Here is a 16,545-nt window from a genome sequence, read left to right as displayed (position 1 = left end):
TCCGTTCACCAAGAAGTTATTCTGCGCCATCATCTTGGGACACGATAAGTACTTTTTAATTTTATTTAAAGAACCTAGACTGAAAATAAAAATTACGGGAAATCGCGTAAACAACGAAGTCAAAAACGATTTTTTTAATCGCGGGTGTATTGAACCGTTTAAAAATAACTTAATCTTACCAAGAGTAGTGTGGGTTTTTTATCGCGCAGTTAGTAGAGCGTTTGAAACGTGTCAGTTTAACTTTCGCGTTAGTCTCCGTTATTCAAGCGTTAAAACTACTTACCTTGATGCTCAACTAGAGGCCTTGTCCAACTTCCGTTCACCAAGAAGTTATTCTGCGCCATCATCTTGGGACACGATAAGTACTTTTAATTTTAATTAAAGAACCTAGACTGAAAATAAAAATTACGGGAAATCGCGTAAACAACGAAGTCAAAAACGATTTTTTTAATCGCGGGTGTATTGAACCGTTTAAAAAATAACTTAATCTTACCAAGAGTAGTGTGGGTTTTTTATCGCGCAGTTAGTAGAGCGTTTGAAACGTGTCAGTTTAACTTTCGCGTTAGTCTCCGTTATTCAAGCGTTAAAACTACTTACCTTGATGCTCAACAAGAGGCCTTGTCCAACTTCCGTTCACCAAGAAGTTATTCTGCGCCATCATCTTGGGACACGATAAGTACTTTTTAATTTTAATTAAAGAACCTAGACTGAAAATAAAAATTACGGGAAATCGCGTAAACAACGAAGTCAAAAACGATTTTTTTAATCGCGGGTGTATTGAACCGTTTAAAAATAACTTAATCTTACCAAGAGTAGTGTGGGTTTTTTATCGCGCAGTTAGTAGAGCGTTTGAAACGTGTCAGTTTAACTTTCGCGTTAGTCTCCGTTATTCAAGCGTTAAAACTACTTACCTTGATGCTCAACTAGAGGCCTTGTCCAACTTCCGTTCACCAAGAAGTTATTCTGCGCCATCATCTTGGGACACGATAAGTACTTTTTAATTTTAATTAAAGAACCTAGACTGAAAATAAAAATTACGGGAAATCGCGTAAACAACGAAGTCAAAAACGATTTTTTTAATCGCGGGTGTATTGAACCGTTTAAAAATAACTTAATCTTACCAAGAGTAGTGTGGGTTTTTTATCGCGCAGTTAGTAGAGCGTTTGAAACGTGTCAGTTTAACTTTCGCGTTAGTCTCCGTTATTCAAGCGTTAAAACTACTTACCTTGATGCTCAACAAGAGGCCTTGTCCAACTTCCGTTCACCAAGAAGTTATTCTGCGCCATCATCTTGGGACACGATAAGTACTTTTTAATTTTAATTAAAGAACCTAGACTGAAAAAAAAATTACGGGAAATCGCGTAAACAACGAAGTCAAAAACGATTTTTTTAATCGCGGGTGTATTGAACCGTTTAAAAATAACTTAATCTTACCAAGAGTAGTGTGGGTTTTTTATCGCGCAGTTAGTAGAGCGTTTGAAACGTGTCAGTTTAACTTTCGCGTTAGTCTTCGTTATTCAAAAGTTAAAACTACTTACCTTGATGCTCAACTAGAGGCCTTGTCCAACTTCCGTTCACCAAGAAGTTATTCTGCGCCATCATCTTGGGACACGATAAGTACTTTTTAATTTTAATTAAAGAACCTAGACTGAAAATAAAAATTACGGGAAATCGCGTAAACAACGAAGTCAAAAACGATTTTTTTAATCGCGGGTGTATTGAACCGTTTAAAAATAAACTTAATCTTACCAAGAGTAGTGTGGGTTTTTTATCGCGCAGTTAGTAGAGCGTTTGAAACGTGTCAGTTTAACTTTCGCGTTAGTCTCCGTTATTCAAGCGTTAAAACTACTTACCTTGATGCTCAACTAGAGGCCTTGTCCAACTTCCGTTCACCAAGAAGTTATTCTGCGCCATCATCTTGGGACACGATAAGTACTTTTTAATTTTAATTAAAGAACCTAGACTGAAAATAAAAATTACGGGAAATCGCGTAAACAACGAAGTCAAAAACGATTTTTTTAATCGCGGGTGTATTGAACCGTTTAAAAATAAACTTAATCTTACCAAGAGTAGTGTGGGTTTTTTATCGCGCAGTTAGTAGAGCGTTTGAAACGTGTCAGTTTAACTTTCGCGTTAGTCTCCGTTATTCAAGCGTTAAAACTACTTACCTTGATGCTCAACTAGAGGCCTTGTCCAACTTCCGTTCACCAAGAAGTTATTCTGCGCCATCATCTTGGGACACGATAAGTACTTTTTAATTTTATTTAAAGAACCTAGACTGAAAATAAAAATTACGGGAAATCGCGTAAACAACGAAGTCAAAAACGATTTTTTAATCGCGGGTGTATTGAACCGTTTAAAAAATAACTTAATCTTACCAAGAGTAGTGTGGGTTTTTTATCGCGCAGTTAGTAGAGCGTTTGAAACGTGTCAGTTTAACTTTCGCGTTAGTCTCCGTTATTCAAGCGTTAAAACTACTTACCTTGATGCTCAACAAGAGGCCTTGTCCAACTTCCGTTCACCAAGAAGTTATTCTGCGCCATCATCTTGGGACACGATAAGTACTTTTTAATTTTAATTAAAGAACCTAGACTGAAAATAAAAATTACGGGAAATCGCGTAAACAACGAAGTCAAAAACGATTTTTTTAATCGCGGGTGTATTGAACCGTTTAAAAATAAACTTAATCTTACCAAGAGTAGTGTGGGTTTTTTATCGCGCAGTTAGTAGAGCGTTTGAAACGTGTCAGTTTAACTTTCGCGTTAGTCTCCGTTATTCAAGCGTTAAAACTACTTACCTTGATGCTCAACTAGAGGCCTTGTCCAACTTCCGTTCACCAAGAAGTTATTCTGCGCCATCATCTTGGGACACGATAAGTACTTTTTAATTTTATTTAAAGAACCTAGACTGAAAATAAAAATTACGGGAAATCGCGTAAACAACGAAGTCAAAAACGATTTTTTTAATCGCGGGTGTATTGAACCGTTTAAAAATAACTTAATCTTACCAAGAGTAGTGTGGGTTTTTTATCGCGCAGTTAGTAGAGCGTTTGAAACGTGTCAGTTTAACTTTCGCGTTAGTCTCCGTTATTCAAGCGTTAAAACTACTTACCTTGATGCTCAACTAGAGGCCTTGTCCAACTTCCGTTCACCAAGAAGTTATTCTGCGCCATCATCTTGGGACACGATAAGTACTTTTAATTTTAATTAAAGAACCTAGACTGAAAATAAAAATTACGGGAAATCGCGTAAACAACGAAGTCAAAAACGATTTTTTTAATCGCGGGTGTATTGAACCGTTTAAAAAATAACTTAATCTTACCAAGAGTAGTGTGGGTTTTTTATCGCGCAGTTAGTAGAGCGTTTGAAACGTGTCAGTTTAACTTTCGCGTTAGTCTCCGTTATTCAAGCGTTAAAACTACTTACCTTGATGCTCAACTAGAGGCCTTGTCCAACTTCCGTTCACCAAGAAGTTATTCTGCGCCATCATCTTGGGACACGATAAGTACTTTTTAATTTTAATTAAAGAACCTAGACTGAAAATAAAAATTACGGGAAATCGCGTAAACAACGAAGTCAAAAACGATTTTTTTAATCGCGGGTGTATTGAACCGTTTAAAAATAAACTTAATCTTACCAAGAGTAGTGTGGGTTTTTTATCGCGCAGTTAGTAGAGCGTTTGAAACGTGTCAGTTTAACTTTCGCGTTAGTCTCCGTTATTCAAGCGTTAAAACTACTTACCTTGATGCTCAACTAGAGGCCTTGTCCAACTTCCGTTCACCAAGAAGTTATTCTGCGCCATCATCTTGGGACACGATAAGTACTTTTTAATTTTATTTAAAGAACCTAGACTGAAAATAAAAATTACGGGAAATCGCGTAAACAACGAAGTCAAAAACGATTTTTTAATCGCGGGTGTATTGAACCGTTTAAAAAATAACTTAATCTTACCAAGAGTAGTGTGGGTTTTTTATCGCGCAGTTAGTAGAGCGTTTGAAACGTGTCAGTTTAACTTTCGCGTTAGTCTCCGTTATTCAAGCGTTAAAACTACTTACCTTGATGCTCAACAAGAGGCCTTGTCCAACTTCCGTTCACCAAGAAGTTATTCTGCGCCATCATCTTGGGACACGATAAGTACTTTTTAATTTTAATTAAAGAACCTAGACTGAAAATAAAAATTACGGGAAATCGCGTAAACAACGAAGTCAAAAACGATTTTTTTAATCGCGGGTGTATTGAACCGTTTAAAAATAAACTTAATCTTACCAAGAGTAGTGTGGGTTTTTTATCGCGCAGTTAGTAGAGCGTTTGAAACGTGTCAGTTTAACTTTCGCGTTAGTCTCCGTTATTCAAGCGTTAAAACTACTTACCTTGATGCTCAACTAGAGGCCTTGTCCAACTTCCGTTCACCAAGAAGTTATTCTGCGCCATCATCTTGGGACACGATAAGTACTTTTTAATTTTATTTAAAGAACCTAGACTGAAAATAAAAATTACGGGAAATCGCGTAAACAACGAAGTCAAAAACGATTTTTTTAATCGCGGGTGTATTGAACCGTTTAAAAATAACTTAATCTTACCAAGAGTAGTGTGGGTTTTTTATCGCGCAGTTAGTAGAGCGTTTGAAACGTGTCAGTTTAACTTTCGCGTTAGTCTCCGTTATTCAAGCGTTAAAACTACTTACCTTGATGCTCAACTAGAGGCCTTGTCCAACTTCCGTTCACCAAGAAGTTATTCTGCGCCATCATCTTGGGACACGATAAGTACTTTTAATTTTAATTAAAGAACCTAGACTGAAAATAAAAATTACGGGAAATCGCGTAAACAACGAAGTCAAAAACGATTTTTTTAATCGCGGGTGTATTGAACCGTTTAAAAAATAACTTAATCTTACCAAGAGTAGTGTGGGTTTTTTATCGCGCAGTTAGTAGAGCGTTTGAAACGTGTCAGTTTAACTTTCGCGTTAGTCTCCGTTATTCAAGCGTTAAAACTACTTACCTTGATGCTCAACAAGAGGCCTTGTCCAACTTCCGTTCACCAAGAAGTTATTCTGCGCCATCATCTTGGGACACGATAAGTACTTTTTAATTTTAATTAAAGAACCTAGACTGAAAATAAAAATTACGGGAAATCGCGTAAACAACGAAGTCAAAAACGATTTTTTTAATCGCGGGTGTATTGAACCGTTTAAAAATAACTTAATCTTACCAAGAGTAGTGTGGGTTTTTTATCGCGCAGTTAGTAGAGCGTTTGAAACGTGTCAGTTTAACTTTCGCGTTAGTCTCCGTTATTCAAGCGTTAAAACTACTTACCTTGATGCTCAACAAGAGGCCTTGTCCAACTTCCGTTCACCAAGAAGTTATTCTGCGCCATCATCTTGGGACACGATAAGTACTTTTTAATTTTAATTAAAGAACCTAGACTGAAAATAAAAATTACGGGAAATCGCGTAAACAACGAAGTCAAAAACGATTTTTTTAATCGCGGGTGTATTGAACCGTTTAAAAATAACTTAATCTTACCAAGAGTAGTGTGGGTTTTTTATCGCGCAGTTAGTAGAGCGTTTGAAACGTGTCAGTTTAACTTTCGCGTTAGTCTCCGTTATTCAAGCGTTAAAACTACTTACCTTGATGCTCAACTAGAGGCCTTGTCCAACTTCCGTTCACCAAGAAGTTATTCTGCGCCATCATCTTGGGACACGATAAGTACTTTTTAATTTTAATTAAAGAACCTAGACTGAAAATAAAAATTACGGGAAATCGCGTAAACAACGAAGTCAAAAACGATTTTTTTAATCGCGGGTGTATTGAACCGTTTAAAAATAACTTAATCTTACAAAGAGTAGTGTGGGTTTTTTATCGCGCAGTTAGTAGAGCGTTTGAAACGTGTCAGTTTAACTTTCGCGTTAGTCTCCGTTATTCAAGCGTTAAAACTACTTACCTTGATGCTCAACTAGAGGCCTTGTCCAACTTCCGTTCACCAAGAAGTTATTCTGCGCCATCATCTTGGGACACGATAAGTACTTTTTAATTTTAATTAAAGAACCTAGACTGAAAATAAAAATTACGGGAAATCGCGTAAACAACGAAGTCAAAAACGATTTTTTTAATCGCGGGTGTATTGAACCGTTTAAAAAATAACTTAATCTTACCAAGAGTAGTGTGGGTTTTTTATCGCGCAGTTAGTAGAGCGTTTGAAACGTGTCAGTTTAACTTTCGCGTTAGTCTCCGTTATTCAAGCGTTAAAACTACTTACCTTGATGCTCAACAAGAGGCCTTGTCCAACTTCCGTTCACCAAGAAGTTATTCTGCGCCATCATCTTGGGACACGATAAGTACTTTTTAATTTTAATTAAAGAACCTAGACTGAAAATAAAAATTACGGGAAATCGCGTAAACAACGAAGTCAAAAACGATTTTTTTAATCGCGGGTGTATTGAACCGTTTAAAAATAACTTAATCTTACCAAGAGTAGTGTGGGTTTTTTATCGCGCAGTTAGTAGAGCGTTTGAAACGTGTCAGTTTAACTTTCGCGTTAGTCTCCGTTATTCAAGCGTTAAAACTACTTACCTTGATGCTCAACTAGAGGCCTTGTCCAACTTCCGTTCACCAAGAAGTTATTCTGCGCCATCATCTTGGGACACGATAAGTACTTTTTAATTTTAATTAAAGAACCTAGACTGAAAATACAAATTACGGGAAATCGCGTAAACAACGAAGTAAAAACGATTTTTTTAATCGCGGGTGTATTTAACCGTTTAAAATTAAACTTAATCTTACCAAGAGTAGTGTGGGTTTTTTATCGCGCAGTTAGTAGAGCGTTTGAAACGTGTCAGTTTAACTTTCGCGTTAGTCTCCGTTATTCAAGCGTTAAAACTACTTACCTTGATGCTCAACTAGAGGCCTTGTCCAACTTCCGTTCACCAAGAAGTTATTCTGCGCCATCATCTTGGGACACGATAAGTACTTTTTAATTTTAATTAAAGAACCTAGACTGAAAATAAAAATTACGGGAAATCGCGTAAACAACGAAGTCAAAAACGATTTTTTTAATCGCGGGTGTATTGAACCGTTTAAAAAATAACTTAATATTACCAAGAGTAGTGTGGGTTTTTTATCGCGCAGTTAGTAGAGCGTTTGAAACGTGTCAGTTTAACTTTCGCGTTAGTCTCCGTTATTCAAGCGTTAAAACTACTTACCTTGATGCTCAACAAGAGGCCTTGTCCAACTTCCGTTCACCAAGAAGTTATTCTGCGCCATCATCTTGGGACACGATAAGTACTTTTTAATTTTAATTAAAGAACCTAGACTGAAAATACAAATTACGGGAAATCGCGTAAACAACGAAGTAAAAACGATTTTTTTAATCGCGGGTGTATTTAACCGTTTAAAATTAAACTTAATCTTACCAAGAGTAGTGTGGGTTTTTTATCGCGCAGTTAGTAGAGCGTTTGAAACGTGTCAGTTTAACTTTCGCGTTAGTCTCCGTTATTCAAGCGTTAAAACTACTTACCTTGATGCTCAACTAGAGGCCTTGTCCAACTTCCGTTCACCAAGAAGTTATTCTGCGCCATCATCTTGGGACACGATAAGTACTTTTCAATTTTAATTAAAGAACCTAGACTGAAAATAAAAATTACGGGAAATCGCGTAAACAACGAAGTCAAAAACGATTTGTTTAATCGCCGGTGTATTTAACCGTTTAAAAATAAACTTAATCTTACCAAGAGTAGTGTGGGTTTTTTATCGCGCAGTTAGTAGAGCGTTTGAAACGTGTCAGTTTAACTTTCGCGTTAGTCTCCGTTATTCAAGCGTTAAAACTACTTACCTTGATGCTCAACTAGAGGCCTTGTCCAACTTCCGTTCACCAAGAAGTTATTCTGCGCCATCATCTTGGGACACGATAAGTACTTTTTAATTTTAATTAAAGAACCTAGACTGAAAATAAAAATTACGGGAAATCGCGTAAACAACGAAGTCAAAAACGATTTTTTAATCGCGGGTGTATTGAACCGTTTAAAAATAACTTAATCTTACCAAGAGTAGTGTGGGTTTTTTATCGCGCAGTTAGTAGAGCGTTTGAAACGTGTCAGTTTAACTTTCGCGTTAGTCTCCGTTATTCAAGCGTTAAAACTACTTACCTTGATGCTCAACTAGAGGCCTTGTCCAACTTCCGTTCACCAAGAAGTTATTCTGCGCCATCATCTTGGGACACGATAAGTACTTTTTAATTTTAATTAAAGAACCTAGACTGAAAATAAAAATTACGGGAAATCGCGTAAACAACGAAGTCAAAAACGATTTTTTTAATCGCGGGTGTATTTAACCGTTTAAAAATAAACTTAATCTTACCAAGAGTAGTGTGGGTTTTTTATCGCGCAGTTAGTAGAGCGTTTGAAACGTGTCAGTTTAACTTTCGCGTTAGTCTCCGTTATTCAAGCGTTAAAACTACTTACCTTGATGCTCAACTAGAGGCCTTGTCCAACTTCCGTTCACCAAGAAGTTATTCTGCGCCATCATCTTGGGACACGATAAGTACTTTTTAATTTTAATTAAAGAACCTAGACTGAAAATAAAAATTACGGGAAATCGCGTAAACAACGAAGTCAAAAACGATTTTTTTAATCGCGGGTGTATTGAACCGTTTAAAAATAACTTAATCTTACCAAGAGTAGTGTGGGTTTTTTATCGCGCAGTTAGTAGAGCGTTTGAAACGTGTCAGTTTAACTTTCGCGTTATTCTCCGTTATTCAAGCGTTAAAACTACTTACCTTGATGCTCAACTAGAGGCCTTGTCCAACTTCCGTTCACCAAGAAGTTATTCTGCGCCATCATCTTGGGACACGATAAGTACTTTTTAATTTTAATTAAAGAACCTAGACTGAAAATAAAAATTACGGGAAATCGCGTAAACAACGAAGTCAAAAACGATTTTTTTAATCGCGGGTGTATTGAACCGTTTAAAAATAACTTAATCTTACCAAGAGTAGTGTGGGTTTTTTATCGCGCAGTTAGTAGAGCGTTTGAAACGTGTCAGTTTAACTTTCGCGTTAGTCTCCGTTATTCAAGCGTTAAAACTACTTACCTTGATGCTCAACAAGAGGCCTTGTCCAACTTCCGTTCACCAAGAAGTTATTCTGCGCCATCATCTTGGGACACGATAAGTACTTTTTAATTTTAATTAAAGAACCTAGACTGAAAATAAAAATTACGGGAAATCGCGTAAACAACGAAGTCAAAAACGATTTTTTTAATCGCGGGTGTATTGAACCGTTTAAAAATAAACTTAATCTTACCAAGAGTAGTGTGTGTTTTTTATCGCGCAGTTAGTAGAGCGTTTGAAACGTGTCAGTTTAACTTTCGCGTTAGTCTCCGTTATTCAAGCGTTAAAACTACTTACCTTGATGCTCAACTAGAGGCCTTGTCCAACTTCCGTTCACCAAGAAGTTATTCTGCGCCATCATCTTGGGACACGATAAGTACTTTTCAATTTTAATTAAAGAACCTAGACTGAAAATAAAAATTACGGGAAATCGCGTAAACAACGAAGTCAAAAACGATTTGTTTAATCGCCGGTGTATTTAACCGTTTAAAAATAAACTTAATCTTACCAAGAGTAGTGTGGGTTTTTTATCGCGCAGTTAGTAGAGCGTTTGAAACGTGTCAGTTTAACTTTCGCGTTAGTCTCCGTTATTCAAGCGTTAAAACTACTTACCTTGATGCTCAACTAGAGGCCTTGTCCAACTTCCGTTCACCAAGAAGTTATTCTGCGCCATCATCTTGGGACACGATAAGTACTTTTTAATTTTAATTAAAGAACCTAGACTGAAAATAAAAATTACGGGAAATCGCGTAAACAACGAAGTCAAAAACGATTTGTTTATTCGCGGGTGTATTGAACCGTTTAAAAATAACTTAATCTTACCAAGAGTAGTGTGGGTTTTTTATCGCGCAGTTAGTAGAGCGTTTGAAACGTGTCAGTTTAACTTTCGCGTTAGTCTCCGTTATTCAAGCGTTAAAACTACTTACCTTGATGCTCAACTAGAGGCCTTGTCCAACTTCCGTTCACCAAGAAGTTATTCTGCGCCATCATCTTGGCACACGATAAGTACTTTTCAATTTTAATTAAAGAACCTAGACTGAAAATAAAAATTACGGGAAATCGCGTAAACAACGAAGTCAAAAACGATTTGTTTAATCGCGGGTGTATTTAACCGTTTAAAAATAAACTTAATCTTACCAAGAGTAGTGTGGGTTTTTTATCGCGCAGTTAGTAGAGCGTTTGAAACGTGTCAGTTTAACTTTCGCGTTAGTCTCCGTTATTCAAGCGTTAAAACTACTTACCTTGATGCTCAACTAGAGGCCTTGTCCAACTTCCGTTCACCAAGAAGTTATTCTGCGCCATCATCTTGGGACACGATAAGTACTTTTTAATTTTAATTAAAGAACCTAGACTGAAAATAAAAATTACGGGAAATCGCGTAAACAACGAAGTCAAAAACGATTTTTTTAATCGCGGGTGTATTGAACCGTTTAAAAATAACTTAATCTTACCAAGAGTAGTGTGGGTTTTTTATCGCGCAGTTAGTAGAGCGTTTGAAACGTGTCAGTTTAACTTTCGCTTTAGTCTCCGTTATTCAAGCGTTAAAACTACTTACCTTGATGCTCAACTAGAGGCCTTGTCCAACTTCCGTTCACCAAGAAGTTATTCTGCGCCATCATCTTGGGACACGATAAGTACTTTTTAATTTTAATTAAAGAACCTAGACTGAAAATAAAAATTACGGGAAATCGCGTAAACAACGAAGTCAAAAACGATTTTTTTAATCGCGGGTGTATTGAACCGTTTAAAAATAACTTAATCTTACCAAGAGTAGTGTGGGTTTTTTATCGCGCAGTTAGTAGAGCGTTTGAAACGTGTCAGTTTAACTTTCGCGTTATTCTCCGTTATTCAAGCGTTAAAACTACTTACCTTGATGCTCAACTAGAGGCCTTGTCCAACTTCCGTTCACCAAGAAGTTATTCTGCGCCATCATCTTGGGACACGATAAGTACTTTTTAATTTTAATTAAAGAACCTAGACTGAAAATAAAAATTACGGGAAATCGCGTAAACAACGAAGTCAAAAACGATTTTTTTAATCGCGGGTGTATTGAACCGTTTAAAAATAACTTAATCTTACCAAGAGTAGTGTGGGTTTTTTATCGCGCAGTTAGTAGAGCGTTTGAAACGTGTCAGTTTAACTTTCGCGTTAGTCTCCGTTATTCAAGCGTTAAAACTACTTACCTTGATGCTCAACAAGAGGCCTTGTCCAACTTCCGTTCACCAAGAAGTTATTCTGCGCCATCATCTTGGGACACGATAAGTACTTTTTAATTTTAATTAAAGAACCTAGACTGAAAATAAAAATTACGGGAAATCGCGTAAACAACGAAGTCAAAAACGATTTTTTTAATCGCGGGTGTATTGAACCGTTTAAAAATAAACTTAATCTTACCAAGAGTAGTGTGTGTTTTTTATCGCGCAGTTAGTAGAGCGTTTGAAACGTGTCAGTTTAACTTTCGCGTTAGTCTCCGTTATTCAAGCGTTAAAACTACTTACCTTGATGCTCAACTAGAGGCCTTGTCCAACTTCCGTTCACCAAGAAGTTATTCTGCGCCATCATCTTGGGACACGATAAGTACTTTTTAATTTTAATTAAAGAACCTAGACTGAAAATAAAAATTACGGGAAATCGCGTAAACAACGAAGTCAAAAACGATTTGTTTATTCGCGGGTGTATTGAACCGTTTAAAAATAACTTAATCTTACCAAGAGTAGTGTGGGTTTTTTATCGCGCAGTTAGTAGAGCGTTTGAAACGTGTCAGTTTAACTTTCGCGTTAGTCTCCGTTATTCAAGCGTTAAAACTACTTACCTTGATGCTCAACTAGAGGCCTTGTCCAACTTCCGTTCACCAAGAAGTTATTCTGCGCCATCATCTTGGGACACGATAAGTACTTTTCAATTTTAATTAAAGAACCTAGACTGAAAATAAAAATTACGGGAAATCGCGTAAACAACGAAGTCAAAAACGATTTGTTTAATCGCGGGTGTATTTAACCGTTTAAAAATAAACTTAATCTTACCAAGAGTAGTGTGGGTTTTTTATCGCGCAGTTAGTAGAGCGTTTGAAACGTGTCAGTTTAACTTTCGCGTTAGTCTCCGTTATTCAAGCGTTAAAACTACTTACCTTGATGCTCAACTAGAGGCCTTGTCCAACTTCCGTTCACCAAGAAGTTATTCTGCGCCATCATCTTGGGACACGATAAGTACTTTTTAATTTTAATTAAAGAACCTAGACTGAAAATAAAAATTACGGGAAATCGCGTAAACAACGAAGTCAAAAACGATTTTTTTAATCGCGGGTGTATTGAACCGTTTAAAAATAACTTAATCTTACCAAGAGTAGTGTGGGTTTTTTATCGCGCAGTTAGTAGAGCGTTTGAAACGTGTCAGTTTAACTTTCGCTTTAGTCTCCGTTATTCAAGCGTTAAAACTACTTACCTTGATGCTCAACTAGAGGCCTTGTCCAACTTCCGTTCACCAAGAAGTTATTCTGCGCCATCATCTTGGGACACGATAAGTACTTTTTAATTTTAATTAAAGAACCTAGACTGAAAATAAAAATTACGGGAAATCGCGTAAACAACGAAGTCAAAAACGATTTTTTTAATCGCGGGTGTATTGAACCGTTTAAAAAATAACTTAATCTTACCAAGAGTAGTGTGGGTTTTTTATCGCGCAGTTAGTAGAGCGTTTGAAACGTGTCAGTTTAACTTTCGCGTTAGTCTCCGTTATTCAAGCGTTAAAACTACTTACCTTGATGCTCAACAAGAGGCCTTGTCCAACTTCCGTTCACCAAGAAGTTATTCTGCGCCATCATCTTGGGACACGATAAGTACTTTTTAATTTTAATTAAAGAACCTAGACTGAAAATAAAAATTACGGGAAATCGCGTAAACAACGAAGTCAAAAACGATTTTTTTAATCGCGGGTGTATTGAACCGTTTAAAAATAACTTAATCTTACCAAGAGTAGTGTGGGTTTTTTATCGCGCAGTTAGTAGAGCGTTTGAAACGTGTCAGTTTAGCTTTCGCGTTAGTCTCCGTTATTCAAGCGTTAAAACTACTTACCTTGATGCTCAACTAGAGGCCTTGTCCAACTTCCGTTCACCAAGAAGTTATTCTGCGCCATCATCTTGGGACACGATAAGTACTTTTTAATTTTAATTAAAGAACCTAGACTGAAAATAAAAATTACGGGAAATCGCGTAAACAACGAAGTCAAAAACGATTTTTTTAATCGAGGGTGTATTGAACCGTTTAAAAAATAACTTAATATTACCAAGAGTAGTGTGGGTTTTTTATCGCGCAGTTAGTAGAGCGTTTGAAACGTGTCAGATTAACTTTCGCGTTAGTCTCCGTTATTCAAGCGTTAAAACTACTTACCTTGATGCTCAACTAGAGGCCTTGTCCAACTTCCGTTCACCAAGAAGTTATTCTGCGCCATCATCTTGGGACACGATAAGTACTTTTTAATTTTAATTAAAGAACCTAGACTGAAAATAAAAATTACGGGAAACCGCGTAAACAACGAAGTCAAAAACGATTTTTTTAATCGCGGGTGTATTGAACCGTTTAAAAATAAACTTAATCTTACCAAGAGTAGTGTGGGTTTTTTATCGCGCAGTTAGTAGAGCGTTTGAAACGTGTCAGTTTAACTTTCGCGTTAGTCTCCGTTATTCAAGCGTTAAAACTACTTACCTTGATGCTCAACTAGAGGCCTTGTCCAACTTCCGTTCACCAAGAAGTTATTCTGCGCCATCATCTTGGGACACGATAAGTACTTTTTAATTTTAATTAAAGAACCTAGACTGAAAATAAAAATTACGGGAAATCGCGTAAACAACGAAGTCAAAAACGATTTTTTTAATCGCGGGTGTATTGAACCGTTTAAAAAATAACTTAATATTACCAAGAGTAGTGTGGGTTTTTTATCGCGCAGTTAGTAGAGCGTTTGAAACGTGTCAGATTAACTTTCGCGTTAGTCTCCGTTATTCAAGCGTTAAAACTACTTACCTTGATGCTCAACTAGAGGCCTTGTCCAACTTCCGTTCACCAAGAAGTTATTCTGCGCCATCATCTTGGGACACGATAAGTACTTTTTAATTTTAATTAAAGAACCTAGACTGAAAATAAAAATTACGGGAAATCGCGTAAACAACGAAGTCAAAAACGATTTTTTTAATCGCGGGTGTATTGAACCGTTTAAAAATAAACTTAATCTTACCAAGAGTAGTGTGGGTTTTTTATCGCGCAGTTAGTAGAGCGTTTGAAACGTGTCAGTTTAACTTTCGCGTTAGTCTCCGTTATTCAAGCGTTAAAACTACTTACCTTGATGCTCAACTAGAGGCCTTGTCCAACTTCCGTTCACCAAGAAGTTATTCTGCGCCATCATCTTGGGACACGATAAGTACTTTTTAATTTTAATTAAAGAACCTAGACTGAAAATAAAAATTACGGGAAATCGCGTAACAACGAAGTCAAAAACGATTTTTTTAATCGCGGGTGTATTGAACCGTTTAAAAATAATTTAATCTTACCAAGAGTAGTGTGGGTTTTTTATCGCGCAGTTAGTAGAGCGTTTGAAACGTGTCAGTTTAACTTTCGCGTTAGTCTCCGTTATTCAAGCGTTAAAACTACTTACCTTGATGCTCAACTAGAGGCCTTGTCCAACTTCCGTTCACCAAGAAGTTATTCTGCGCCATCATCTTGGGACACGATAAGTACTTTTTAATTTTAATTAAAGAACCTAGACTGAAAATAAAAATTACGGGAAATCGCGTAAACAACGAAGTCAAAAATGATTTTTTTAATCGCGGGTGTATTGAACCGTTTAAAAAATAACTTAATATTACCAAGAGTAGTGTGGGTTTTTTATCGCGCAGTTAGTAGAGCGTTTGAAACGTGTCAGATTAACTTTCGCGTTAGTCTCCGTTATTCAAGCGTTAAAACTACTTACCTTGATGCTCAACTAGAGGCCTTGTCCAACTTCCGTTCACCAAGAAGTTATTCTGCGCCATCATCTTGGGACACGATAAGTACTTTTTAATTTTAATTAAAGAACCTAGACTGAAAATAAAAATTACGGGAAATCGCGTAAACAACGAAGTCAAAAACGATTTTTTTAATCGCGGGTGTATTGAACCGTTTAAAAATAAACTTAATCTTACCAAGAGTAGTGTGGGTTTTTTATCGCGCAGTTAGTAGAGCGTTTGAAACGTGTCAGTTTAACTTTCGCGTTAGTCTCCGTTATTCAAGCGTTAAAACTACTTACCTTGATGCTCAACTAGAGGCCTTGTCCAACTTCCGTTCACCAAGAAGTTATTCTGCGCCATCATCTTGGGACACGATAAGTACTTTTTAATTTTAATTAAAGAACCTAGACTGAAAATAAAAATTACGGGAAATCGCGTAAACAACGAAGTCAAAAACGATTTTTTTAATCGCGGGTGTATTGAACCGTTTAAAAATAATTTAATCTTACCAAGAGTAGTGTGGGTTTTTTATCGCGCAGTTAGTAGAGCGTTTGAAACGTGTCAGTTTAACTTTCGCGTTAGTCTCCGTTATTCAAGCGTTAAAACTACTTACCTTGATGCTCAACTAGAGGCCTTGTCCAACTTCCGTTCACCAAGAAGTTATTCTGCGCCATCATCTTGGGACACGATAAGTACTTTTTAATTTTAATTAAAGAACCTAGACTGAAAATAAAAATTACGGGAAATCGCGTAAACAACGAAGTCAAAAACGATTTTTTTAATCGCGGGTGTATTGAACCGTTTAAAAATAACTTAATCTTACCAAGATTAGTGTGGGTTTTTTATCGCGCAGTTAGTAGAGCGTTTGAAACGTGTCAGTTTAACTTTCGCGTTAGTCTCCGTTATTCAAGCGTTAAAACTACTTACCTTGATGCTCAACTAGAGGCCTTGTCCAACTTCCGTTCACCAAGAAGTTATTCTGCGCCATCATCTTGGGACACGATAAGTACTTTTTAATTTTAATTAAAGAACCTAGACTGAAAATAAAAATTACGGGAAATCGCGTAAACAACGAAGTCAAAAACGATTTTTTTAATCGCGGGTGTATTGAACCGTTTAAAAATAATTTAATCTTACCAAGAGTAGTGTGGGTTTTTTATCGCGCAGTTAGTAGAGCGTTTGAAACGTGTCAGTTTAACTTTCGCGTTAGTCTCCGTTATTCAAGCGTTAAAACTACTTACCTTGATGCTCAACTAGAGGCCTTGTCCAACTTCCGTTCACCAAGAAGTTATTCTGCGCCATCATCTTGGGACACGATAAGTACATTTTAATTTTAATTAAAGAACCTAGACTGAAAATAAAAATTACGGGAAATCGCGTAAACAACGAAGTCAAAAACGATTTTTTTAATCGCGGGTGTATTGAACCGTTTAAAAATAACTTAATCTTACCAAGATTAGTGTGGGTTTTT

Source organism: Phalangium opilio, unplaced genomic scaffold (assembly GCF_054372755.1).
Source record: "Phalangium opilio isolate 3A_F unplaced genomic scaffold, DU_Popi_V2 ptg000101l_1, whole genome shotgun sequence".
NCBI lineage: Eukaryota > Metazoa > Arthropoda > Arachnida > Opiliones > Phalangiidae > Phalangium > Phalangium opilio.
This window is presented reverse-complemented; position numbering follows the sequence as displayed.